The sequence below is a fragment of the Pinus tabuliformis genome, chromosome 1_1, assembly GCF_031772625.1.
Source record: "Pinus tabuliformis cultivar Carrire ecotype Pingquan chromosome 1_1, CPIR1, whole genome shotgun sequence".
In the NCBI taxonomy this organism is placed as follows: Eukaryota; Viridiplantae; Streptophyta; class Pinopsida; order Pinales; family Pinaceae; genus Pinus; species Pinus tabuliformis.
In genome coordinates this window covers 344,391,994-344,418,962 of record NC_142297.1, presented here as the reverse complement: position 1 = coordinate 344,418,962, position 26,969 = coordinate 344,391,994, and the positions used below count along the sequence as shown (strand labels likewise).

General features: G+C 37.5%; 1 pseudogene; it reads left to right on the top strand.

Moving 5' to 3' along the window:
* Positions 1–13,509: 13,509 nt before the first annotated feature.
* On the top strand, positions 13,510–24,317 carry LOC149212995 (polygalacturonate 4-alpha-galacturonosyltransferase-like; annotated as a pseudogene).
* The last annotated feature ends 2,652 nt before the right edge of the window (positions 24,318–26,969 follow it).

The window sequence follows — 26,969 nt, the reverse complement described above, 5'->3', positions numbered from 1 at the left end:
AATATTGGAGGAAGTACAAGACCACATTGTTTGCAATCTCCATGGGAAAGAAAATCCTTATGGAATGTGGTAGGCACTCACAAATCTGTTCTAGAATAGTAGTGACCACAAAAAGTTGGTTCTCAAGGATAAACTTTGAAATATCAAGATGTAGAAGAATGACTTTACCCTGCAATATCTGGGGAGGTTCACACAAGTTCATGATGAGCTTGCAGGAGTTGGTGTTACTCTTTCAAAGGATGACTTGGTAAGAATATCCCTTTTGGGCCTTCCCAAGAGTTGGCATACCTATCAAGATTAAGTGAGCGGGAGGGAGAAACTACTGAATTGGGAACACTTATGGTATGATTTGGTACAACAGGAAATAAGGTAGAATACTAGATATGGGACCTCATCCAAGGGCATGGATGAAGAAAAATTTGCATTGGATGGAAAGGGAAAGAAGGGAAAAGGGGAAGAAATCTCAAACCAAACTAGAATCCAACTAAGGGAGAAAGAAGAAAGATTTGTCAAAAATTAAATTCTTCCATTGTCACGAATACGAGCACTATGCCACGAAGTTCCCACAGAAAGAGGCAAGTGAGAAGACCTTAGGAGGAGTAGTGGGTGAAGCCTTAGATTCATAGTTCGACCTTGATTTTACACTTATCGCATGCATGTCCAACATAGTGATGGGGAGTTTGTGGTACTAGGACTCAGGTGCATTGTTCCACATGACAGGGTGTAGAGACTTTTCAGTGACCTGAAGGAGAAAGATCTCCATATGTACATCAAGCTAGGGGATGACAGAAGTTACAACATGACTAGTATTGGTACAATCAACTTTCAGAGGGAGTCAGGCTCCCCTCTCAAGCTCAAGGATATCATGTTTGTTGTAGGCCTAAAGAAAAATCTCATCTATGTTGCAGTTTTGGAAGACCGTGGTTATGAAATGATCTTCAACAAAGGAAAAACATTCCTGAGACACATAGCCATGAGACAGGTGAAGAAGATCAAGGTTTGTGTGAAGAATCTATATAAGCTAGATGTGGAATATTGTGTTCCATTAAAAACTAAGGAAGAGAAAGTGCAAGGCCATGATGTAGGTGAACTTTAGCACATAAGCCTTGGCCATTTGCATCATTGCACCCCGAATATTATACAACAAATATCCACTAGTCTCCCTAAAGGAGCACTTGAGCAACAGGATGTATTCAAAGGATGTACCTTGGGGAAGTACATAAAATCTGAATTTCATGATCGGGACAAAAAAGTGCATGCAGTCCAAGAAAGGATCCACTTTGATGTCTGTGGACCTTTCTTTATAGCCTCCACTACCCGACACAAATATTTTGTCATTTTTATTGATGACTTCTCACATAAGTCTTGGATGTCTTCATGCAGAAGAAAGATGGTACATTCTCCAAGTTCATAGAATTCAAGGAAATGTTTGACAAAGAAACCAACAAGAAGGTGAAGGCTCTCTGGAGGAATAATGGAGGTTAGTATGTATTGAATGAATTTAAAACTTTATGTACGAAATAAGGCATTCGATGAGAGTTCACAGCACCCCGCAACCCACATCAAACTGGGGTGGTTGAGAGAAATATCCATAGCATTTTGGGAGCAACAAGGGTGATGTTGTATGACCAAGGCCTACCTCTGCATTTGTGGGTTGAGGTATGCAATACAACAGTTTGTTTGCAGAACTGAAGTTCTCATTGGATTCTTGGCATGATATTACACCGGAAGAGGCTTTCATGGGAAGAAATTCAGATGTGTCACAATTCAAGATTTTTGGAGCCTCTATTTACTGCCATGTCTCCAAAGAATCAAGGAAGAAGATTTAGTCAACAGAAAAATTCGGGGTATTTGTGGGTTACACAAAAACTCTCCACAACTAACATGTGTACTTGCCATCACTCATAATGATAGTTATGTGAAGGGATTTAAATTTTAATGAGGAGAAATCTATGTGGTGCTCTCTTGAGAGGGAGCTTTAGATGCCACCAAAAGATGAGTTTTCATCTCAAAAAGAGGAACCTGAAGAAGTTGTAGAGTAACCACAAATTATGGAGCAGAGAGGGGAGACATTCACTAAAGCAAAACCTCCAGAGAGGGCATAAAAATAACTAAGGAAGTTGATAGACTTGTGCAGGATGCGAGGGAGAATGTGGGATATCCTTCAAATTTGCGTAAGCAAATTAGGTCACCTGAGAGGTACACTGGCGACATAGCTCTTATGACTGAGCTTATAGAGATTGAGCCATCCTATTTTGAGGAAGAAATAGAGAAACCTGTATGGGTTGATGCAATGGTGGAGGAATATGAATCCATTGCAAAGAACCGTGTCTGGGAAAAGATCCCAAGAACAACATATAAATCAATAGTGGGTTTGGGATGGATCTTCAAGGTGAAGCAGGCAACAAATGGAAGAATAGGGAAGTATAAGGCTAGATTTGTGGCCAACGGGTACTCTCAAGTTGAGGGAATTGACTATGACGAGACATTTTCTCTTGTAGTAAGGTACTCATCCATTAGATCAATTCTTCGTCTCGCTACACAAATGGGGTGGAATATCCACCAAATGGGTGTAAAAACAACATTTATGAATAGGGTTATTAAGGACGAGGTGTACATATAGTAACAAAAAGGTTATGAGACATTTGATCAAGAGTCTCATGTGCGCAAACTCAAGTGAGCACTGTATGATCTCAAGCAAGCACCTCGTGCTTGTTACACCAAGATCAATAGCTATCTCACTGGTTTGAACTTCACCATAAGTGAACCAGATGTAAAACTCATCACGTATGGATAGAAGGTAAATTTCTTATTATTGTCTTATATGTTGATAATTTTATTTTAACTAGTGATGAGACGTTGATCATATCTTGCAAGGAGGACCTTGCAAGGGAATTTTAAATGAAGGACATGGGTCTCATGCACTACTTTCTTGGGTTGGAAGTGTGACAAGGTGATGGGTAATTATTTGTCTCTCAAGGCAAGTATGAAAATGAGATACTGCCAAGATTCTACATGGAGAGTTTTAAAACCATGGAAACACCTCTAACGAACAACTAGAGGAATGAGGATGCCACTTCAGGTGAAGTGGATGTTGCCATCTATCAACAGCTAGTGGGTCCACTCATGTATCTTGTGAACACATGACTGGATATGTGTTGTGCAGTCAACGAGCTAAGACACACTATGTTTAGGTCAACCAAACTATTTTGGAAGGAAACTAACCATGTTTTATGGTACCTCACAGGCACTACCCAGTTTAGTCTATGGTATAGATGAGCAGAGGGAGTGAAGTTGTGCGGCTTCACAGATGCAGGTTGGACATGAAGTCCATTAGAACGAAAGAGTACATCAAGTGTAATTTTTAGTGTTGGGTTTGTATTTGTTTCTTGGTACAACATGAAGCAAAGACCTGTGGTGCTCAGCTAGACAGAAGCATAATACATGGCTACAAGTCAAGGAACATGTGAGGTGATATGGAAGAGAAAGATACTTGTTGGACTATTTGGTCAGATGATGGATCCAATTGTGATAATCAGAGTTACATCAATCTCTCTAAGAATCTTATATTTCATGATCAATCTAAGCATATAGATATCCAATATCAGCATTTAGGAGACTGTGTCTAGAGGCACATGATGTTGCTACACTCCATTCTGATGGAGGAGTAACATGTTGACATTTTAACAAGATCTTTGTCAAGAGGGAAGTTTGAATTCCTTAGGGGAGGATAGGGGTGGTTGATAATCCCTTTCTTGCAGAGAGGGAGTCTTAAAAAATGTAGCAAGAAATTCTCAATTTTATTTTTCCTTGATTAAATTGAGAAAGATTGAATTTCCACATAAACAGATACCTTGGATGTAGTTAACTTGTGTGACATGGCTTATGTCACCTGGTTTACATAGTAAATTCGATTTGGAGGAGTTATAGTTCAGTTAAGCATGTATGCTTGTTAATTTGTAGCAATCAAAGTCAGTTATCTCAAGTTATTTTCAGTTAAACTAGTTCCAACTAGTTGAGGAACTAGTGGAAGGTCAATTGTGCAGTGGGACTTCAATCAAACTCAATGATCATCCAGTTAACTAATCAATCAACCCAAAATAGCTAATGCATGGAGAATTCCAGTTCCCTAGCTGTGGTGGAGATTCCAAGGTAGTGTAACATCAACTTTAGACTAGCCTTGAGTGTACAAGTGTTGCATATAGTCAGATGATCAACCTTGTGAATTTCACAATCCATTTTGTAAAAATTCCTAAATAATAGGGGCCTAATTTCTCAAGGAATTGCGCAAGGAAATATGGGCTCAAGAAAAGGTAGAAATTTACTAAGTCTAGCTTAGAGCTTCTCAGTGAGTAGAGAGACAAGTTATTCACTTGTAGGTTGTGCTTAGTTGAGAAAATAAATTGCAATACATTTCTATTGATCATATTAATGAAAACAGACATTGGGGTTTTTAGCATATTGTTTTCCTTAGGAAAAATTTTGCGTCCATGTGTGTTATTTCTTATTGCATGTATGAAATTTTGGTTCTAAATTGTCAATTAACTTCGAGAGAGCAGTAGAGTAGGCTTGTGTCTTATGATTTTGATTAAAACTTCATGACTAGTTGCAACTGTACACCATAATTTCTACAAGGATGGTGGAGGCAAATTACAAAATATTCGTTAGTAGACAATATGCCTACTTCAAAATATCTATGACAACTTTTGCGAGAAGAAGACGTTGAGGATAAAAGATTGGATTTTCAAAGAATTAGTCACAAAATTCACAAGGGCGGTAATTTTGGTTGCAGGTGTGGAGGTAGATGGATTAAATGTAATTTTGGCTACATGTGTGTAGGTAGACAAGTCATAGTTACTCCTTTGATTTTTGTCGATGATGTGTTACTATTTCGTATATTGACCTCTTTCGATCGGTCTTTGGACTCCTTATGAATAATATTAAATCTCATATGATTTATTCTTACCCAGATGATGCATTGGTACTGGAGATTTATCATATTTTTGGTGTTATCTCCACTGCATTGGATGCAGATTTTAAATATCTTAGCTTTATGATCCAACCTAATTGTTATGGAATTAAGGATTGGAGCTGAATTATAGAGAAAATCCACTGTATACTTTTATCATGGACACACAAGAGGCTCTCCCTAGGAGGCAAGTTGACTCTAGTTCGAGAAGTCCTTCAGAGCATCTCTGTATATTGGCTTCATATTTTTGCTCTTCCTAAGAATATTAGTAAATGTATCTTTTCGGCTTCATCTTGGCATGGGACAATTTGTGTCATAAAGGATAGAGTGGGCTTGGCTATTGTTTACTCTGTATGGAGGCGATGGACGACCAAAATCATCTATTTCTTTGATTCTCCTTAGTAAAATCAATTTGGAATGGTGCATTTAATATGTTCCGTTTACAGGCAGATTAGAACTACTCTTTTGTGGTTTATTGTATTTGGCACTAGATTATTTAATATAAAACATTTGGACCACTTCCAATATACATTGGGGGTTCCACCCAAAGAATGCATTACTGTCCCAAGCTCCTTTGTTGTGATACATCCACCTCTGTCCTTGTCAAAAAAGCTAAAGGCCTCCCTGAACTTAGACATAACCTCCATCCCCTATTCCTTTAGTAGATAAAACCCTTCTCTCATTTTCTGACCATGCCAATCTACCCTCCATCCCATATTCTCTCATGAGCCCTGTGTAAACCACCATTTCATTCAAGAATGGGGATTTTTATGCCTACTCTAACCATATTTGTTAGATACTTTTCCCCTTTTCTTGCTTATGGTTTCTTGAGTTGGCCTCCTCTAAATATTCCCTACTCTCCTTAAATTATTTGAAAGGTATCCTCTAGCTACTAACCCCATTTTACCATAAATCCTTGACATGTCCCTTGAAATTTTGATTCGGCCCCATGAACTATTTTATGCCAGTGAGTTGAAAGCTTTAGATTTATTTTCCACATATTCATTCATGACCAAACACTAAACCACTAGTTCTAAGAATCTTGTGGTTACTATCACCACAATAAATGTATATTGTATTTTGGAGGAGATAAGAATTGTATATTTCCCTTTGGGACACTCCAAAACTATTTTGATGCACCCTATTTGTCTAACGCTCTAGTATACTTTATGACCTTAATTCCCATTCCATGTTCATCCAGGTTGATACACTTTATGATGTTCTAGGACAACCTAATGTCCTTGTCAACTCCCTCTCATCTTCCTTGTCATGTTTTCTAGGACTTGTGTATCCAACAAGAAATTTTGGAGATGAATAACATCAATGTAGAAAATCAAGGGTTTTCAAGTCATTTATTTGGGGTTCCCACTAGCATAGTCCCACCATATGATTCACCCAATCCCTAAATTGGAGTTTATTGCTATTTCAATTAATTATTAGATAATCATGGTGGGCCATAATTCCAGGTTAAATGTTATGACTCTTCATAGGATATTATTGGAGATACTTTAGGAGACACCTCTTTGGCTAAAGGGTCAAGGAATGATTTTGACTTCAATATCAAACCATCAACCATATCCTCAACATTTGTCTGATCAACCATATCCTCAACATATCAAACCAACAATCAAGAACACAACTGAGGTGAAGCATGGGAATCCTCTCTCACCCACGTTGTTCAGGATATATATCAATCTATGAATGCCTATACACTCCACCAACTCTGCATCAATAAAAATTTTGTTTGCCCCATTGTCCACCAAGATGGATAAACATTGTCCCAACATTGTGCCTCTGATTGCCAAAATTGTAAAATTGGGATTTTCCATGTCAAAATTTTAATTCAAGACTGACCATTCCTTGGAAGGCCATTAACACAAAATTAGAACATAAAAATTGAATAATTGACACAATACCAAATACAATACATACATTGGGTTTTGTCTCACAAGGTATCTACATGCTAATTGAGCAAGTTCACACAAAGAGAGAAAGGCAATGTCATGATACATTATTCAATTTGTAATCAACAACATTATCTTGGATAACGGAGAAGTAACATTTAGTTTCTTTCTCATATACAAAGGAAAAATTATGAATCAAAGCCAAATGCCTTTTTTGAAGCAATGTTTTTGTAAAGGGTGTTAGAAAGCTTGCATTGTAGGCAAGGCCCTCACACCATACTAGATTGTGTTAACCAAAGCATGTTAACCATTTGCAATGATCTCAAATTTCATGAGCATGTTCAATGAGTGACCATAAATGAGGGGTGTCAAAGTGGCTAATAATCAAAGCTTATAGTGGATTATTGTCATCGTACATAACATCTGTGGTCCAAGTCATTTGTTTGGTGCCCAATATTGGTGAATCATTGTATTACATCATGGTAGCATATCTTGCCTTTTATAAAGCAAAAATATATTGAAAATAAATTAAGTTATGTCTCATGCAAATGTTCAATATTGTTGTGTTGTGAGTGGTTTGCATATTATATGTATCATGTATCTATAATCACTTATTTCAAGCCTACATTAAGAAATAAACGAATAGGTGCAGAGCCTTTTCATAATAAGGACTCCCACCAACTCCTCTCCTCGTAGCAATCTTTCAAACGTTAGCCCATAAATCAAACACATGCCCTTGTTTCTATGGTTTGGAAACCCTTGGTTGGATATGATAGTGAACTCCTCCCAACCACTTCTTTAACCATCTATTGAATGCCTTTTATTGGTATGTGTAAATGATTTTGATTGATTTCTGTAGAGGTGTGAAATCTAATTTTTCATTGACATAATACAAACACCAAACTTAACCCGTGGTAGCCAAGATTTCAGCCTTACAACTCTCTCATCCAATATTAAATACTTCACTAATTAGTCAAGGGATAATCTCCTTAACAATATATTAAATATTAGAAGCATTCATATTAATTGAAAAAATAAGAATATCATTTAATATTAAGTTATAATGCAGGTAGCTACCAAGTTGACATATGAGACCCCCTTGTTTGTATCCATTCAATGCTTCAATTATTTAATCTATGGATGTGTACATACCTTAATTTCCATTGGATCGAATCCTGTGACCTTTAAAGAGGAAACACTTTAACACGAATCAAACATGTAAATACAAACTTAATTTTTATATGTATCAAAGTTACTTTAACAGTTTCATGGAATGCTTATTCTTGTATAGAAGCAAAGGAAAGATTGAAGGGTTGATCACAACAAACATGTATGGTCAATTATGATTATCATAGGTATATTAGTTTGGTTTTCTCAATCCAGAACTTGCACACTTTGTTACTACTATTAAAGGCATGTCATGATGGTTTACTGGTGTAGCATCATGTACATTTAGTTGTGTCTATTAAAAGCATGTTAGTTCAATGACAAAACCAATGGTTTGTCAACTTGGTCAGCATAGTGAGCTATGTGTTAATCATCTCAATGAACAACATATAAGGTCAATTAGCTTAGCCATTGACACGCACATTCCATTGTCACTATTAGTAACATGTTAGGTTGGATATTAATAGGTATTTTGATTAACATTATCTAGGAGATTAACCAAATCAACATGCATGTTTGACTACAATTGTGGGAGATATGTTAGATAGGTCAACCCCATCAGCAACATTTATATTCAATTGCACATGTTAGAGGCATGACACAATGGTCAATTGATTAGTAACATGTACATTTTGTTTATCACTATTAAATTTGTGTTAGTTTGGTTAACTTGTTCAACGACTTGTATGTTTGGTTACAATTATTAACGCCTCACTTGATTGTTTAATGCGGTAAATGGAGTCTAAGTCTAGTTACCATTGTCGAGATGTTTTGTTGGTTAAACTAGTTAACATCATATACATTCAACTATGATTGTTAGAGCCATCGAAGGCTATTAAACCCATTTATAGTGCATAACATCGATGGGGGCTTGCCTATTGCATTGCGTGTGAGTAAAGTGTGATATTTTTTTTAGTAAGTCGAAGATTTTTCATTAATCAAAAAGAATGTACAAGGGTGTCAAAATGCATGGCTTATAATTATTTATATATGTAATATGCCTTTCATTAAGAAGAGGAAATAGACTTTGGGGGATAGGGGAAATGGCGTTGTCTAGGGGAAATGTCGATCTCATCTATCTCATCTTCACTCTCCCTTGCCTATCATTAGCATCCCTCTCCTTTTTTTCTTTATCCACCAACACCAATAATAGACTTTTTGTTAAGAAGTAGCATTTGATGACTCAAGACAAGGGTTAGAGCTCATATGTTTATCTTGGGTTTCTCCTTGGGGTTTCTGAGCTTACGTATCTTGCTTTAAATTCTTCTTTAATGTCCCAACAATATCCTTTCCCATCTCTTGTTCATGAAACTTCAGCTTGCGAGCATAATATTCGTCCTAAATTTCCTTTGAAGATTCATGTAGCCATTTTGCACCGAGGCCTATTCTTGTGGGGAGATTCGGAGGATCTACATTTCTCAAGGGACCTTTTTATTGTTGTCCCATGCCGCCCCAAACTTTGTATCCCATGTTTGTATCCAAGATATACCCTCTTCCATATGTAAACTATTTATCAGATTGATAAAAAGAGAAGACTGAGCTCTTCCATGAGCTTTTATTTGAAGATGAGAATGACAGTGAAATCTTCATTTTTAACTGTACATCTAAATAAGCTTAGAGACCCTTTCACCTCACTGGTTTAAAATCTGGACTCAAAGCATGGTAGAATGTGACATTTTGAAGCGTGTCACTCTAGTCCCTTTGACAAGGAGTGACATGACACCTTTTGTGAAAGAGCAACAAAAGACTGTTGCCTCTTGCCCCTTTGAAAGTGGTGAAACTTTTTAGAAAAAGGGTAAATGTCTAAAAACATCATGGAAAAAGGTTTCCAAAAATTTAAGACTGATTCCATTTTATTGAATCACTACTATAAGAGATTATCGCCTCTTCCCCCTTTGAAAAAGCTAAAACTGTTTAGAAAAAATATATATCTGAAAACATCGTGAAAAAAAGTTTCCAAATCATTTAAAAATGATTCCATTCCATTGAATCACTACTACATGAATTCATCTTAAAATTTCATTTTATTTATTAAATTTATCATAATCAAAATTCCCCATGGATGACATTGAGAGGCGTTAGAAGATATATATATTTTTTTTCATAAGAGCTTGTTCAAACATACCATGGCAATTTAATAACTTAACTTAAGACATTTTGTCTCCCGCGTACCAGTCACCAAATAAAATTTTGAGGTGGGCGGTGCCGTTTTTGTTCAAACCCTCAAGGAGCACCCTCGAGGAGCTTTCAAGAATGGAAGAAGAACAATGGGCGATGCAATTTTGCTCAGACCCTAGATTTTTGAACTCTGGAGAAGGTTTCAGCAATTTTGTTCAAACCATGAATTTTTTAATTCTCCAGGAGGTTTCAGCAATGGAGACCAACGTTTTTCTACGAGTATCCCATTTTTCCCTTCTAGTTTGATAGAGGCAGGGGATTGTTGGGGTTTTGTGCAGGGAACAGGACACCCAACTGGAACTTTTGTGGCTCCTTGATTTCGCTATGGAACCCTAGACCCACATAAGGTTCAAATAGGGCTTTTCCTTCCCACCATCACCCAAAAAATGCCCCTCTCTCTATAGGTTTTCGCCTTCTCCTCCAAGGTAGTGAAAGAGGTTGATAGAACTATTCCAGAAATTCTGGACTCGAGTAACTGATGAAAAAGCTTCAGTTGTTGGACATCCCCTTCGAAATCATACAATTTTCCTAGCACAAGCAACAAAAAACCCTCTGAGGCTGCTGCAGCAAAGGCCATTGATAAATCTGGGGAAGAGGGAAAAAAATTCATGGAGCTCATCGACCCGCCAAGCCTTGGAAAAAAACTTTCGACTGTATCCATTTCTCGCAGCGGTAAGTCTCTATGTAGCTCCAGTTCTATTATCAAATTTTTGTCTTTGGAAGATTTGATGGTTATTGAAACCAGAGTAAATTAAAGGAAAGGAAAAACCATAGTAAATTAAACTCAGTTTGAATCCATCAAATAAAATAGACTTCTTTGACTAAGACTAATTCTATCCTAGCTTTAACCGATGGAATGCAAATTTGGCAGCTATGAAAAATAATGTGCAGCATGCACCGAGCATGGATACTAGAAATTACTAATTAGAGTATATAAAGGATTTTTAAATCCAAGATATAAAAATCATATAAAATGTGATGGCTCTAGGCTAAACCCATGTGTGTGTCCTGATTGCCTCAATGAGATGATATGAGAAGAAATGTTGAGATGCATTTGGCTTAGACACCAATAACAGTCATACCTATTTAAATGAGATTTTAGAACATTGTGTTTTAGATTTCAAGATCCTTGAAATTATCTTTATTTGTCATGAACCCCCTTTCCTTTGATACCCGAATCTCAGAGATGCACAAAGGTTGATCCTTTACTTTCAATAAGCATCTACCCAATGGAAAACCACGAACACTATTTTTCAAAGCCTCTTGATTGATGTCCAAGGGCCGAGGATACTTCACCTTTTGTAGCCTTTTATACTTCTCTGTGAGATAGACAAGGCCGAAGGCATGTCAATGAGGTCAAGAATAATATTATATATATGAGCTTAGATGCTAGGAACTTTATAGCTTCAGATATGATTTTATATAAACCTGCAACAGAGAAGGAATTCCGAGTGAGACACTATCTCCAAACCAAATTCAATTCAAGGGTGATTTCATAATAGAAGATTTTACCCTAAAGCAACCAAAGCTTCTAGTTTGTAGTCATGACAAAATGCCTTAGATATAGATCATTTGACCAACAATTTGACAGAGAGCTCTATCCTAGAGACGCTTGATTGATGAGGTCTTGATCTCATTTCCTTTTTGGGATCTGCAACCTAGAATTTTGCAGTAGGAGTTTCAGTGCTTCACAATGACTGATCATTGAAGAGGAAGGAGGTCAATGTTGTCAGAAAATTTCTTATGATTTGTTTCTTCCTTGCTTGGGCTTGCCCTCACCTTAGCTCTGATACCTTGCCCTCACCTTAACTTTGATACCATTCTAGCAGGGCAAGCTAAACATGAAAACAATAGAGGTAAGAAGTTGTAGATTCTTGTGTTGTCTGTCTTTTAGCTTCTAGAACATCATATGCTTTATTGCCAATTTCTGCTAAATTTAAAATCGACATACTGATATGAGAAGAGGGTTTGCAATGATAATAACCTCTTCTTTAGTCCATGTTGGCACACTTGAGTCTTGTTAAAGGACCAACTATTTGTTGTGCACAAATTGAAGCAGACGACAACATACAACATGTTTTCTGAGAATCAAAACAACTTCTAGAAGTGCTATGACATTAATCCAACACTATGTTTATAAATCGGTTCATACTAATGGACACAGGATGTGTAAAATGTATTCTTTAACAAAAAATTTCTCTGTCGGCTGGTTTAAAGCTTACAACCTTACTCCTATCTTGAAGAAAGGGTACTTTCTTCCCTTTCACTTCATAGGTATATGAAAACCTATTGTAAGCACCCATAACCATGAATATTATACCAACTCCCTATGTTTAGTGCATTAATAATGTAAGTGTAACACTCATCCATGTGGCAGTCATCAGGAATTTAGGTAAGGTTTTACTAACACTGGCATCCCAGACCACTAAGATCTATCCATGGCCTGAAAATGATGTATTTCCTTAACTCAATAGAACACTCATCATTTCTCTCCCCCAATCATCAAATTTTTTCTCTTCATTCTGAATGAGAAATCAAACAAGTCACCATTTTAAATGTTAGATCACAACATGTTTAGCTTCTCTCTTATGCTTACACTCTAGTATTCTCACAACTTCAGAATCGCGAATCTTAAACACAGTCTCATGATGTGCATTCAGGGAGGGATAATTCACCCTTGCTTTACATCAAATTACCCCCCTAACATTCCCTTTACCTTTACATGCCTCAATGCAAGGCATGCCAATTCAGTACCTGCTCAGTTAAATTATTAAGTTGAGGGGCATCATATATACCCAATGCTGCCTACTTATTCTTCCTCTTCCTATATCGTACTGTATGAACAGTCAACTAGACTGGTGAGGATTCCCATTAATAATAACATCTATGTTGGAATCTGAATCCGAATGACGTGTTTCCCTTAATTATATGTTTTGGTTTTTTAACAAAAAAGGATAACAGTGATAGAGACCCTCAAATCTATCTACTTCTGGCCTCTATGCCCATTTTCATCTAGGATTTTACCATGTCAGTGTCCCTTTCTTTCTCAAAACTGCATGAAATTAGTTGATCTATCCATTTCATAATGCCTTTGTTAAAATTTTCTATCAAATGCTCTGAAGTATATATGAGATCTAAGGGTTTTTTTTTGTTGTTTTTGACTTCATATATTTCTACTAACCATGATATGGGTTTGATGTAGAAAATTATGATTGAGTAAGGGTTGCATTTCTCGATATCTGTTTAGGAGGAGGAGAAGGAGAAAGGTGGTGTTAGGGTTGAGAGCTAAAGATGCCTATGAAAAGAGGAGGTGTGTGGAATGGAGGGTGGCAAGGCTACCAACATGGTAGAAATGGAGGATGGGGAGGTTGGGGTTTTCATCATCGAATAGCTGTGGTGGGCTTCCTTGTTATCTTTGTGGTCATGCCATTGGTTTTTCTGGCAGCTAGGTCTCATCACTCTGCATCTACATCTGCAACTGGTAAGCTTCTTCCTTCCCTCCTCCCTCGCTAGTAAGCTTCTTCCATCACTCTGCATCTACATCTGCAACTGGTAAGCTTCTTCCTTCCCTCCTCCCTCGCTAGTAAGCTTCTTCCTGCCCTCCTCCCTCGCTGGTAAGATTCTTCCGGCCCTCCTCCCTCGTTAGGTTACTTCTATCTCTTTTTTTGGGGTGGGTTAGCATTTAGTTTATCTTTATTGGCAAGCATGCCCTTTCTTAATCTGGTAGTATTACAATGAAGTGTAGACTTCTTACAAAATTCAAGTAAGATCTCCATTACAATGAAGTGTAGTTGTATTATACTATTTTAGAAAGATCCCTTTCATTGACAACCCACTAAACAATGTATTTATGTGATTTGAGCATTGGCAGGGAATTATCATCACCCCTAGTTAACCATTGAACCAAGACCCCATGGACTTGCTTTAAAATTTGATTTGCCTTCACCACCCCCTGTTAACCATTAAACCAAAACCCCATGGACCTGCTTTGGAATTTTATTTTCCTTTTGAGATTTTTCGCAAGATCTGAAGGCGCATATGTTATCAAACTTACTTTCCTCGCTTACTGTCAAAAGTTTAACACCTCTAGCATTTTTCCAAACATTTTGTGAGTTTTCTTTATAGGTTTCCTTTCATTTGATCTGTTTGAAGCTGTGAACTCCATCTCTGCATTAACATGGTACAATACCTACCAGGAGAAAGATTGAAAGTTTGTACCTCTCTCATGCAAGAGCAAAGGTTTTACCAACTGCCGCTAGGGTAATTTCCCTTGCCAAAGATAATGAAACCATTCATCCCAATAGCATGAAATAACAATGCTATTTCCATTTTTTAACAAAGGGAAATGCATATCATAGGTAAATTCGTTGGGCAACTGCTCGGTGAATTCGCTAGGCACTCCTCATTTTGAGGAGGATGGTACTAAGTGTGCGCTGGATTCTGCATAAGCTGGATGGGTATTATAAAAATATATTTGTTAAGAGTTCAGTTCAACATCTTACTCATGGGAATTGAATCTTGTGGGAATTGAATCTAGGTGGGAAGGGTAACAATCATTCTTCCCGTCCACTCATTATCCAAGCCAGACCCACTTTCCATCCATAAAGCTAAATCCACTTCTCATCAGTCAAGCTAAAACCAGTTCTAATCCACCCAACCTAGACCCAATTCACAACAACAATCTTGTTCACCAACTACTTTCTGCTATACATATCATTTTCACACTGTTCCCACAGTGTTCAGAGCACATTGGCCAAAACAAATGATAGATATTATACACACCATTTTATTATTGATGTGTAATGAAATCTCGATCTTAGCATATGCATGATAGCAAAGCAACCCCCTTTTTAGCGTTTCAGTATTTTTATAGATATTCTTCTCCATCAAGTCTTTCTACCTAACCTTTTATGCGTTTTTTGTCATTTAAAACAACAGGGCACAACTTCTCAGGAGATGGATCTATTAGAATGGTATTCTCTTTCCACATCTTGAAAACCAATTCTATTTTTCTAGCGCTATTTTGTTCTTTTTCAGGATCTGGGCAATGCACTTGCACTTACGTTAGTCTAATCCCAGAAAATAAATAGTGTCCCTAAACTGAAATCTAATCGACCTGAGTGGATTGAAATAGAGAGGAATTATTGAGGATATTGGAGCTCTGTCATATGTTTAAAATCACTCTTATCTATTTATTTGTGGGGTTCACATGAACAGGCAGATGACTGGAGAAAGCAAGGTTTAATAGAGAGCATTGACTCTCTTTTCCCAAAGGAGGCAAGTATAAGAAACCTACTACATTTTGATATCTTAAATTTGATTTCTCCCCCATTGAGCAAAGAATTGAAAATAAATTTTATTTACTGGGCAGGTGATTCATATCATAATAGCTAACACAGAGGACTCGGGAACTCTAAAATTAAATACTATTGGACGGAATGATTTATCTTCCTCATGGGTATTAGAAAAGCCCACTGAAGTAAACCAAAGGATATTACTAACTCTAAGGTACGATTGGTGAATATTTTGGTTATTTCCTCTATTGAACATGTAATGAAACATGTGTGATGATGATCTATGTAGTTGAGTAGGGTTGTATTAAGTAGGAAGTGAAAACGGATATTGGCAGGGGTGCTTCTCTATTTCTAACAATGTACATCAAGCAGAGGCAAATGACTTCTGGAGACATCTCAGAAAAGTTACATTCGCAACAAGATGGTGTGATCTTCAATGTAGAAGGCAAGGAAAATCCTAAGGGGGATAAAATGAATGATGAGGTGCAGAAGAAAACTTCCAATGATGAAGAACTTCTTACGAGGTTTCAAGAGGATGACACAGGAAGTGAACATCGAGACGTCAAATAGAATTCTCTTGATGGTAAGTTTTGATTTTCCTTGGTTAACTGATCTATGATGTTGGTAGCCTACTTTAAGTAATGTCTAGTCAAACTCTCAGGACAATGTTTGTTGTAATGCAGACCATTTGCAACTTGAAGAAAGTCCAACAAAAGTTTTATGGAGGGTAAAATTCTTTGCTGCACTAGATCGCTACTTTTTGTTCTCATGGGAAAGGGAATTGTTGTATTATTTTCCAAAATCCTTTTTGAATGTTACTTCTCCAATAGAAAAATTTTATATTTCTTATATTTTAGCATAGTATTCTTTAATTTGTAGTATTTTAATGCATACAACAATTGAGACAAAAGAGGAGGGAGAAAAGGTCAACAGATCTGATTCAACAGGACGAAGAAAAATGAGTTCAGCTTGAAAACGTAGCAATTAAACGTTCCAAGGAGGTAGATTTTGTTGTCATGGGAAAATACAACATTTGGAGGCATGAGAATGAGAACGAGAATTCTGACTCCACTGTTAGATTGATGCGAGACCAACTGATCATCGCTAGGGTGTATTCAAGCATTTTCAAGGCTAGGAATAATCTTGATTTATACCATGAATTGATGCTTCGTATTAAAGAATGTCAGCGTACATTGGGTGAGGCTAATGCAGATTCTGATCTACCGCAAAGGTAATAGTTTTTGCATTGGGTGCTTCTAAATCAAGAGTAGTAAGTGCTTCCATTTGCATTTGGTATTCATATCCTTTCTTTCTTTTAAAGTTGCAGTCTACGTGTCAACCTTTCTACTTTTCATTCTCTTTTTCATGACCGATAATTGATATGAATGATTCAGTGCACTTGAGAAGATCAAAGGTATGGGTCATGTCCTACGCAAGGCTAGTGAACAATTTTATGGTTGTGCGACAATAACAAAGAAGTTGCAAGCCATGCTTTAGTCTGCAGACAAGCAAGGACCTTGGAAAAGCAAAGTAAATTTTTAATTCAGGTGGCAACAAAGTTTGTTCCCAAGGGCCTGCACTGCCTGTCCATGCGATTGAATATAGATTATTACTTTCTTCCTCTTGAAAAGCGATAATTTCCTAAAAAGGATAAGTTGGAGGATCTGACTCTTTATCACTATGCATTATTTTCTGATAATGTATTGGCTGCATCTGTGGTTGTGAATTCAACTGTCATGAATGCTAAGGTGAAGTGTTACTAATTCAAATTACTCCAAATTTTGGAAGTCCAACAGTTTTCCACATTTTACAATTAATATTTGGATCTCATTGTAGGTGATTTACATGTGTTTGCAGGAATCTGAGAAACATGTATTTTATGTCATCACAGACAAGTTAAATTTTGGGGCCATGAAAATGTGCTTTTTACTTAATCCCCCAGGGAAAGCTGCGATACATGTAGAAAATGTTGATGATTTTAAATGGCTCAATTCCTCCTATTGCCCTGTGCTTCGCCAACTTGAATCCGTAGCTATGAAAGAGTATTATTTCAATGCAGATCACTCGACTACACTCTCAACACGTTCCTACAATTTGAAATATATAAATCCAAAATATTTATCCATGCTAAATCATCTTCGTTTCTATATTCCACAAGTTTATCCCAAAATGGAAAAGATCCTTTTCTTGGATGATGATATTTTGGTGCAGAAAGATTAAGTCAGTAGATCTTCATGGAAAGGTTAATGGTTCAGTGGAAACTTGTGGAGAAAGCTTTCGCAGGTTTGACAAATACCTTAATTTTTCCAATCTGCACATAGCCAGGCACTTTGATCCTAATGCTTGTGTTTGGGCATATGGGATGAATGTATTTGATCTCAAAGAATGGGAGAAACAATATATAATGGGAATATATCACAAGTGGCAGAACAAGGTAAGTGTGTAGTGTGGTTTATTTATGTTAATTCCTGTGAAGCTTACTTTGAAGTATTTGAAGTAAATCTGAAATAATTAGCTAGAAAACTTAATGGGTTTTTCTTTGTTCTATTTCTAAGTTTTTATTTTATTGTATGTCAGAATGAGGATAGAGTGTTGCAGAAGCTTGGAACACTACTGATGAAAAGTGATCTTAGTATAAGCCCAAAATCCCCTTTCTTTAAAACAATTCTCAACCCTTGGACCTGTGGTTAATACCCACAAGCCCTATCGGAAGCTTTCTAGGCTTAAAACCTTTTTAAAACCACGGACTTACATTATCAGTGCTTTTACACCCATCGGAAGCCACCACCCATGTATTAACCATGTATAACTATCGGGTTAAGCCTTAAAGTCCTGTGGCCTCAACTGTTGCAAACAATACAATATGAGTATTAAGTTTCAAAACCCCCGCGGCCATATATAATACAATACATGGAAAACCATATAAATCTCGCTCTAATTCAAATGCCCGGATTTCAATCATTATACATCTGCCTTTATAATTATCGGCAGTTCCGCCTATCGGACATCGCAACAAAACTTAAGCCCTTCCTCCAACGCGATGCGGACCCGACAATTTTATATGCTCCTTCCTGTATTGGTTTCGGATCTGTAATATCTGGGTACACGTACGGTTTCAGCGGACCCGATGCCCCCCTTAAGCTGTGCTCTATAATATTTCGGATCACTATTGGAACGTACAGTACTAAAGGCCTTGCAGACCCGACGCCCTTTGAGCCACTCCTTAATACGATTTTGGGTTCGGGAGATCAGCGATGTCGTTAATCTCAGCTTCCGTTGCTCCGATGCGATACAAGGTTTTCTGCGGACCTGATGGCACCTTATATTCGACTCTATAATGTTTTCAACTCTGGACTGTCGGAGCTCTCGCTTCAGCGATTCCAAAGGCTACCACTCCTCTACACTTCTCTGATGCGATATTTGGGTCGGACCCGATATCGCATGGATCAATTCTTATAACTTTTCAAATCCGGAACAGTGTTCCGCTAAGGAAATTTCGTGAATTCTCTGTGTAAACAGAGTTATTCATAGATAGCTTATGCACGCCAATATAAGGAAGATATCAGGGAATAATGCTCCCAGCTGCTCTTTCTCGTTCTCGATACTTCTCCCCTTTAAAGGATTCAAGGCTCCCATTCGATTCTTCTGAATCGCTGCAACTTATCTCAAAAGCTCTCTGTGATTCCTCTTAAGGAATACCCTCCTCTGTGTCCTGCAGAATTTCTACGAACTCACAATAATTCATACATCATGAAATATTCTTCAACATCATTAACACAAGCAGGAATTAACTCAGAATCTTTATATATATTAATATAAAAGCAGATTTACACTCGAGACTCCTCGGTCTCGCTCACACACATGCACAGGCACGCAGGCCTAATATTCAATGCCTCCCTCTCTCACAGGCCTGACTTCTCACAAGCCAAATTCTCAATAATGGCGGCCTCCTTCTTTGCCCGTAGGCTTACATTCATAAATATGATAACCATTGATATCAAAAGCCTAAAGCTTCTATATGCATGCATATATGGCAAAAAGCCTCTTGAGGCTTTATTCCATCTTTTCCTATTTTAAAACAAGAAAGCCTCCTTATCCACATCTATTTCATTTATGCCTAAAATCTCTCCCTTACTCCTAGAATCATGCGACTACCCATGTTCTTATTTATTTATTTGAAAGAATCTAATTTAAGTCACACTTAATTGCTACTTAGGAAACTATTTCCTAAAATGCATGACCCCCCTTATGTCTATTATTTACAATGATTTCCCTTGGGCTGAATGCTCCTGCATCAGACTCCCAAGGTAGAAAAATTCATGAGCTCCTGATCATGTGTCTTCTGGTCTTGATCTTCCTGGATCCCATACTTTATTCTGTAAGTCGTCGTCTACTGTCTGCTTTGTTTCTCCAGGTCTCCATATCTTATACTATCCTGCTCCACTGGTTGTACTTTCACAACCCGTCATTGTCTTCATTTTTTTGTTGCTGCTTCTCTTCTTTGTTGATGTCTGCTTCCTCTGAGATGCCTTTATCATCACTCTTCTGATGCTTTCAATTTCTATGTCCAGCCTTTCCTCTGTATGGAAATTTTTTTGTCTGCTGCTGCTGCCTCCAAATTCTGTTATTTCAGCTACTATTGTTACTGCTCTTCTTGTTGCCAACATTGATGTTGCTACTGTCAATGTTGCCTCATCTGCCATCATAGATGTTGCTAACATTAATGTTGCTTCAGTTGCCTTCATAGATGTTGCTGCCACCCAAACTTCCTGTCCCTCTGCAACATTCTTTTGCTCATCACCTGCAACTTCTTTCTCTGGTTCAAATGTCTCCAGCAAACATTTCAGCCATTTCTTCTCAAGCATTTCATCAACATGCTGTAAATTAATTTCAACATAACCTTCAACTTCCTCTTTGACAATCTTCAGTAATTGTCCATCATCATCTTGATTGATTCTGGCAATCAAATCAAGTTTTTCAACCATTGTAGCTTCATCCTGTACTATTGTAGCAGCTTCAAAATTTTGTCCTCCAATGTTCTTTTGGCTATACAGAAAGGCCAACTCTCTTTTGTCACCCATGGTAACAAGCCTCTGCTTATGAGACATGATTGTCTCATCTTCTTTCTGCAACTGTTCTCCTCCATTCAAGACAATTCCAAATGATGGATTGTATTCTTTCTTACCTGTAAACACAATCAAATTGTCAGCATCAAAATCACAAGACCCACTGGTCTCACTTGTCAATTCAGTCACCAAGTTTTCTCTCTACAACTCCAAGTCTTTTTCAAGACTCAGAAAATCTTCACTGGCTCTCTCCTCATCTTTCTCTGGCAACACTTCAGTATGCTGCTCTGAGTTCTTTTCCGACTCCTCTATCAGCACATCAGTATGCTGATTTTCCTTCACCATGAGACTATTAGCTAGTCTCGCCTACTTACCATCTTCTGCTTCATGACTGTCATTCATAAAAACTCTCTTCCCTTGCTTCTTCAGCAAATTAACCTGCACATAAGTCCTCTGTCTCTCCAACTCTCTTCTCTGGAGATCTAGTTTCCTATAAAATTCAACAACTTCATTAGGAGTAGAACTTGGAAACTTCACATGATTTTCCATACCTTCCCTAGTGCTTGACCAATCATCAACTGGTCCTTCTCTTTCTGCATCAACATCCTGATTAGACTCCTTCGTCTTCATCTCCTTCTGAGATCTTGCTAACTCATCATCGATCTGAACAGCCTTCAGATTCAACTCTTCTTGAACAAACTCTAACGCTTGTTCATCTCCATGTACTGTACCTGTAAACATGCACAAATCATTAGTTTTTAAATCGCAAGACTTTTCAGTCTTGACTGCTTCCTCCATTACTTCCTTCTGAACAAATCTACATTTGGAATCTTCAAATTCCATCTATGGCTCAAGAACTCTAAGTTCCTTTTTTAACAAGGAAATCACAATTTGCCTCAACCTCCTCTGCAATTATCGCTAAATCACTCTCTTTCCTTTCAGTGGAAAGATCCATTTTCTATTTTGATTTTCCTGCTCTTGTAGCCATTCTTCCAATACCTGCAATTGTACCTTCATTACTACAATCTCTCTTTCTCGAACTTCTACAGTCATCTCATCTCTGTGGCATTCCTCTGAACCTCTTCTCTGATCCTCCATGATCATCTTCTCCAGCTGTATCTGAGATCTATCTACCTCATGCTCTTCCAGAACAGAATTTTGATTCTGCTGATCTTTTTCCTTCTTCATGACAATATCACCCAATTGTCTTTCACCTGCAAACATACACAAATTGTCAGATTTAAAACCATGCGACCCTTTGGTCTTACTTGAAGTTTCATTCTTCAAGTCTTCATCTTCACTATCTCCCAGAAATTCTCCTTGTTCTGGTTCACAAATGAATTCTTCCATTTCAACTTCCTTGAGTTTTCCCTTCAACCACTTCACTTTCTTTTGTTGCAACCTTCTCTGCAACTTATGCCACTTTACTGGCTTCTTACTTAAGACCCAACCTAGTCTCTAGCTTTCCTCAAGCATTCTCCTTAATGCATTGAGTTGTTCTTTTAATTCAGCAACCTCTTTGTCAATTTCCTCTTGACTCATATTCTTGCCATTTGTCTTGGCATCCTCTTTCTTATGTCCTCTACTGTGGCTTTTCTTTGAACCTCTACTATGACTATTAGTAGTCACCTTCTTCTCTTCTTTCTTCATGAGCTCCTATGCAACAAGCCTCTGCAATAGCTAGTCCTCCTGGCTGCAATCTTACCTCACTAAGCTCTCCTCACTTAGTCTTTTGGTAAGCACGGGTCCTCTATCTGGAACCTCTTCTTGAGCAACACCTTTGTTCCTTCTAGGCTTCTGCAATCTCCCACTCTCTCCTGAGAACACTTCAGTTGTTCTCTCTATCCAATTTCTTATTGGATTCTTCAGGTTCATTGCCACTTCTCTATAAGAGTATTCTCCTTACTCTGTCTTTAAGAACTCACTTGGTTCTTCTCTCACAGCTTCTCTTGTTATCACTTGTGCATTGGCATAAAAATACACACTCTTAATTTAAAACAGAGCATAACATATTACCTCTCTTTCAAGATCTCAGCATGATCTTGTTCCACCCATTCTTCTGCACTTTGAATGGCTTGTCCTATGAGTATTAAGTTTCAAAACCCACGCGGCCATATATAATACAATACATGGAAAACCATATAAATCCCGCTCTAATTCAAATGCTCGGATTTCAATCATTATACATCCGCCTTTATAATTATCGGTGGTTCCGCCTATCAGACATCGCAACAACACTTAAGCCCTTCCTCTGACACGATGCGGACCCGACAATTTTATATGCTCCTTCCTATATTGGTTTCAAATCCGTAATATCCGGGTACACGTATGGTTTTAGCGGACCTGACGCCCCCCTTAAGCTGTGCTCTATAATATTTCAGATCACTGTTGGAACGTACAGTACTGAAGGCCTTCCGGACCCGATGCCCTTTAAGCCACTCCTTAATACGATTTCGGGTCCGGGAGATCGGTGATGTCGTTAATCGCAGCTTTCGTTGCTCCGACCCGATACAAGGTTTTCTGCGGACCCGATGGCACCTTATATTTGACTCTATAATGTTTTCGGCTCCGAACTGTCGGAGCTCTCACTTCGGTAATTCCAAAGGCTGCCACTCCACTACACTTCTCCGATGCGATATTTGGGTCGGACCCGATATCGCATGGATCAATTCTTATAACTTTTCAAATCCGGAACAGTGTTCCGCTAAGGAAATTTCATGAATTCTCTGTGTAAACAGAGTTCTTCACATATAGCTTACGCGCGCCAATATAAGGAAGGTATCAAGGAATAATGCTCCCAGCGGCTCTTTCTCGTTCTCGGTACTTCTCTCCTTTAAAGGATTCAAGGCTCCCATTCGATTCTTCTGAATCGCTGCAACTTGTCTCAAAAGCTCTCTGTGATTCCTCTTAAGGAATTCCCTCCTCTGTGTCCTGCAGAATTCCTACGAACTCACAATAATTCATACATCATGAAATATTCTTCAACATCATTAACACAAATGGGAATTAACTCAGAATATTTATATATATTAATATAAAAGCATATTTACACTCGAGACTCCTCGGTCTCGCTCACACACATGCACAGGCACGCAGGCCTAATATTCAATGCCTCCCTCTGTCATAGGCCTGACTTCTCACAAGCCGAATTCTCAATAATGGAAGCCTCCTTCTTTGCCCGTAGGCTTACATTCATAAATATAATAACCATTGATATCAAAAGCCTAAAGCTTCTACATGCATGCATATATGGCAAAAAGCCTCTTGAGGCTTTATTCCATATTTTCCTGTTTTAAAACAAGAATGCCTCCTTATCCACATCTATTTCATTTATGCCTAAAAGCTCTCACTTACTCCTAGAATCATGCGACTACCCATGTTCTTATTTATTTATTTGAAAGCATCTAATTTAAGTCACACTTAATTACTACTAAGGAAACTATTTCCTAAAATGCATGACCCCCCTATGTCTATTATTTACAATGATTTCCCTTGGGCTGAATGCTCCTGCATCAACTACCCCCTGGATTGAACATTTTATGGCTTGACCCATCCTTTGGACAAGTCCTGGCATGTGTTGGGTTTAGGATATAATCCTGGCATGGACTGTTCAGAGATTGACAATGCAGCTGTTGTTCATTACAATGGGAACATGAAACCTTGGTTAGAGCTGGAAATGACGAAGTACATGCCTTACTAGACAAAATATATAAAATATGATCATCCTTTCTTACAATAGTGCAATATAAATGAATAGTTGTGACCTCAATATTCATACTGCAATAGATTGTCAAATGTAAAGTGTAAAGGACCTTGATTCTGGCTGATAATTCATTCTAATTCATTTGTTTTTGGAGTTCCACAGAAGGTTTCTAGTTTATGGCTTAATGAGTCAGGTTTTTGGAGGTGCAGTGGCCTAGCCAAGTTTAAGATTTACAAATTTTATGTCCTCATTGTATTCCTTCATAGTTGGAAGTAAACTCCTATGTAAGTATTTTTTTCTTTGTTAGTTAATATTTCTCTTTCATCAAGTAATTACACAAATTGTTCTTCCAAGAACACAAAGAAGTATGAGACACAGAGATTTAGGCTTTTAAGCCAGGGAAAAACCTCTCAATAGGGGAAAACCAAACAATACTCCTCTTATTGAATTTATTCAAAATGAGATGTCCAACACAAGACCAAAGAGTCCGTCCAAGTCAGCCCTCCTCTTTAAGTCAAGGTCAATAGTTGAGTCTCTGAATAGTCAAAGTCAGAAGCAGCTTCTAAATGTTTGTCCTTATTGCAGGTTTAGTCTCTTATTATAATATGCTGACTTCCAATTATAGACTCTTTGACTTCTATTACTGATCTTCAGCTACTACAGCAAACCCTTGACTCTTTACCATAGATATTCAGATCTTGCTGTAAATAGATAGCTTTAGATTGAGATTCGGCTTAGTCACAGACTTTGGTTTCTTCAAGTGTTGTAGACTTCTTTTTCTCCTCAATTTTTATTCTCCAGTTGGATTACAGACTTCGAGCTTTTTCACTTTCTTGGTTGCTACCCAAAGAAGGTCCAATATAGGCTAAAACGCCTGGATATCATTCTCCATGAGCTTTGACTACTTAACTAAACAAAGAGTGACTATGCCTGGATTGTTGCCTTTGTAATTTTGAAATGACCTGCAATCTTTGGTTGTGACAAGATGCAATAGCCCTAATTGGACAACACTGAAACTAGCTCAATTCAGTGTTTAACTGCCATGACCAATTCCTTCATTTTCGCATAGCAGCTATGCTGCAATAGTCTCACATGGAACGAGGGTTAATTTGCACATGGACATCTCTCTTTTGACAATGAAGGCAATGTGCTAGGCTCGCATCTAATATATGTTCCTAAGATATAATAAACTTATGGTGTATGAGTTATCATCATTATTACTCCTTAGTTATATTATATGTGCTCCCTGTCTTTGTGCTCATGGCTGAAATAAATAACTCTCCATTGAATTTCTATTAGCATCATTCAGAAACTCTTGATTAATTGATGCTCTATGAAATGCATCAGCTCTGAGTTACTCATAATCCACTTTCTTGTTGAGTTAGAGATCGACTGCCATGGTTCTGGAGCTATTTCATTTCCTTAAGGAGTTGCTAATTTGGTTTTTGTATCACTGTTAAGAATTTCTCTCTCCTTACCTGGAGTGTTCTTAAGCGTTCTTTGGTGGATTTCTACTTACTAGAGTCGTTTCCCTCTCCCCTAAGCATTATTTTCATTTGCTGGGGTGAGTTTGAGCTCAATCTTGGTTTTCTAACAGGTCATAGGTACTAGACAAGGCCATAAATAACTATAGGAGATCATTGGCTTTCCAATTTCCCTTCATTCCCAGAAATTCATTGAGTACATGGGTGCTGAAATATACAAGGAAAAGCATTATTGATGTGTATTTATGGTAGAATGTAATTATATTATAATTTTGTTAAATTGAGATTCATTACTTGAGTGATTCAAATTATATGTTGTTCCATTGGTATTGGGAATCGTTACATGAGAACCCATTAACTATAATTATTCACCAATAATATCTAGAGGTTATTCTGTACTAGAATGATGATTGTCCAGTATGATGTATAATGCGGATAAGGATCTTCTCTCAACTAAAAAGGGTATGCTAATAAATGCTTATGGGAAAAAGGCACAACACATTTATCTTTGGTTGGGAGTTTATCCATATTGCCCATGATGTAAATAGTTATAATGTCATGTTGAGTACATTTTTGGCACACCTTTTTAGAAGGTATCATTATCGAATGGGGGCTAGAAATCCAAAATGTTATCCATTGAATTAGATATAGGATTATATTTGTCTAGATGGGAAGGTTGATATAGTTTGAGCTTGTAGGAATTAATTATTGGAGAATACCCTATTGCAGAGGAAGCTTTGGGTTGAATGAAATTTCATGAACCTACTGTAGAATATGTGAGCTAATTTTTTTATTTTTAATATATTTTTTCCTTATACTATTTCTTATGACGGATGGCATATGATATGTAGGAAGATTTTCACTCTATAGAAGATATTCATGGCCTTGTGTATGGTCAAGAATATTCCTAAACCTTAATTGACGACAATCTGCTATACAAAAATAACAAAGATATTTTTGATATTAGAAAGTAATTTGTATCATGCTTATGCATGGTAAAAGCTCTATATCCTCTGGAAAAGCTACAATAAATACTTAGCATAGAAGGATTTGCAGTTGATGGCATCATCTGGATTGTTGGTTGCCATTGTGAAATGGGATGAGGGAAATGTGAAATGGGATAAGGGAAATGTGTAGAAAAATCATATTCTAGAAACCATTTATCTTTGGTTGGGAGTTTACCCATATTTTCCATGATGTAAAT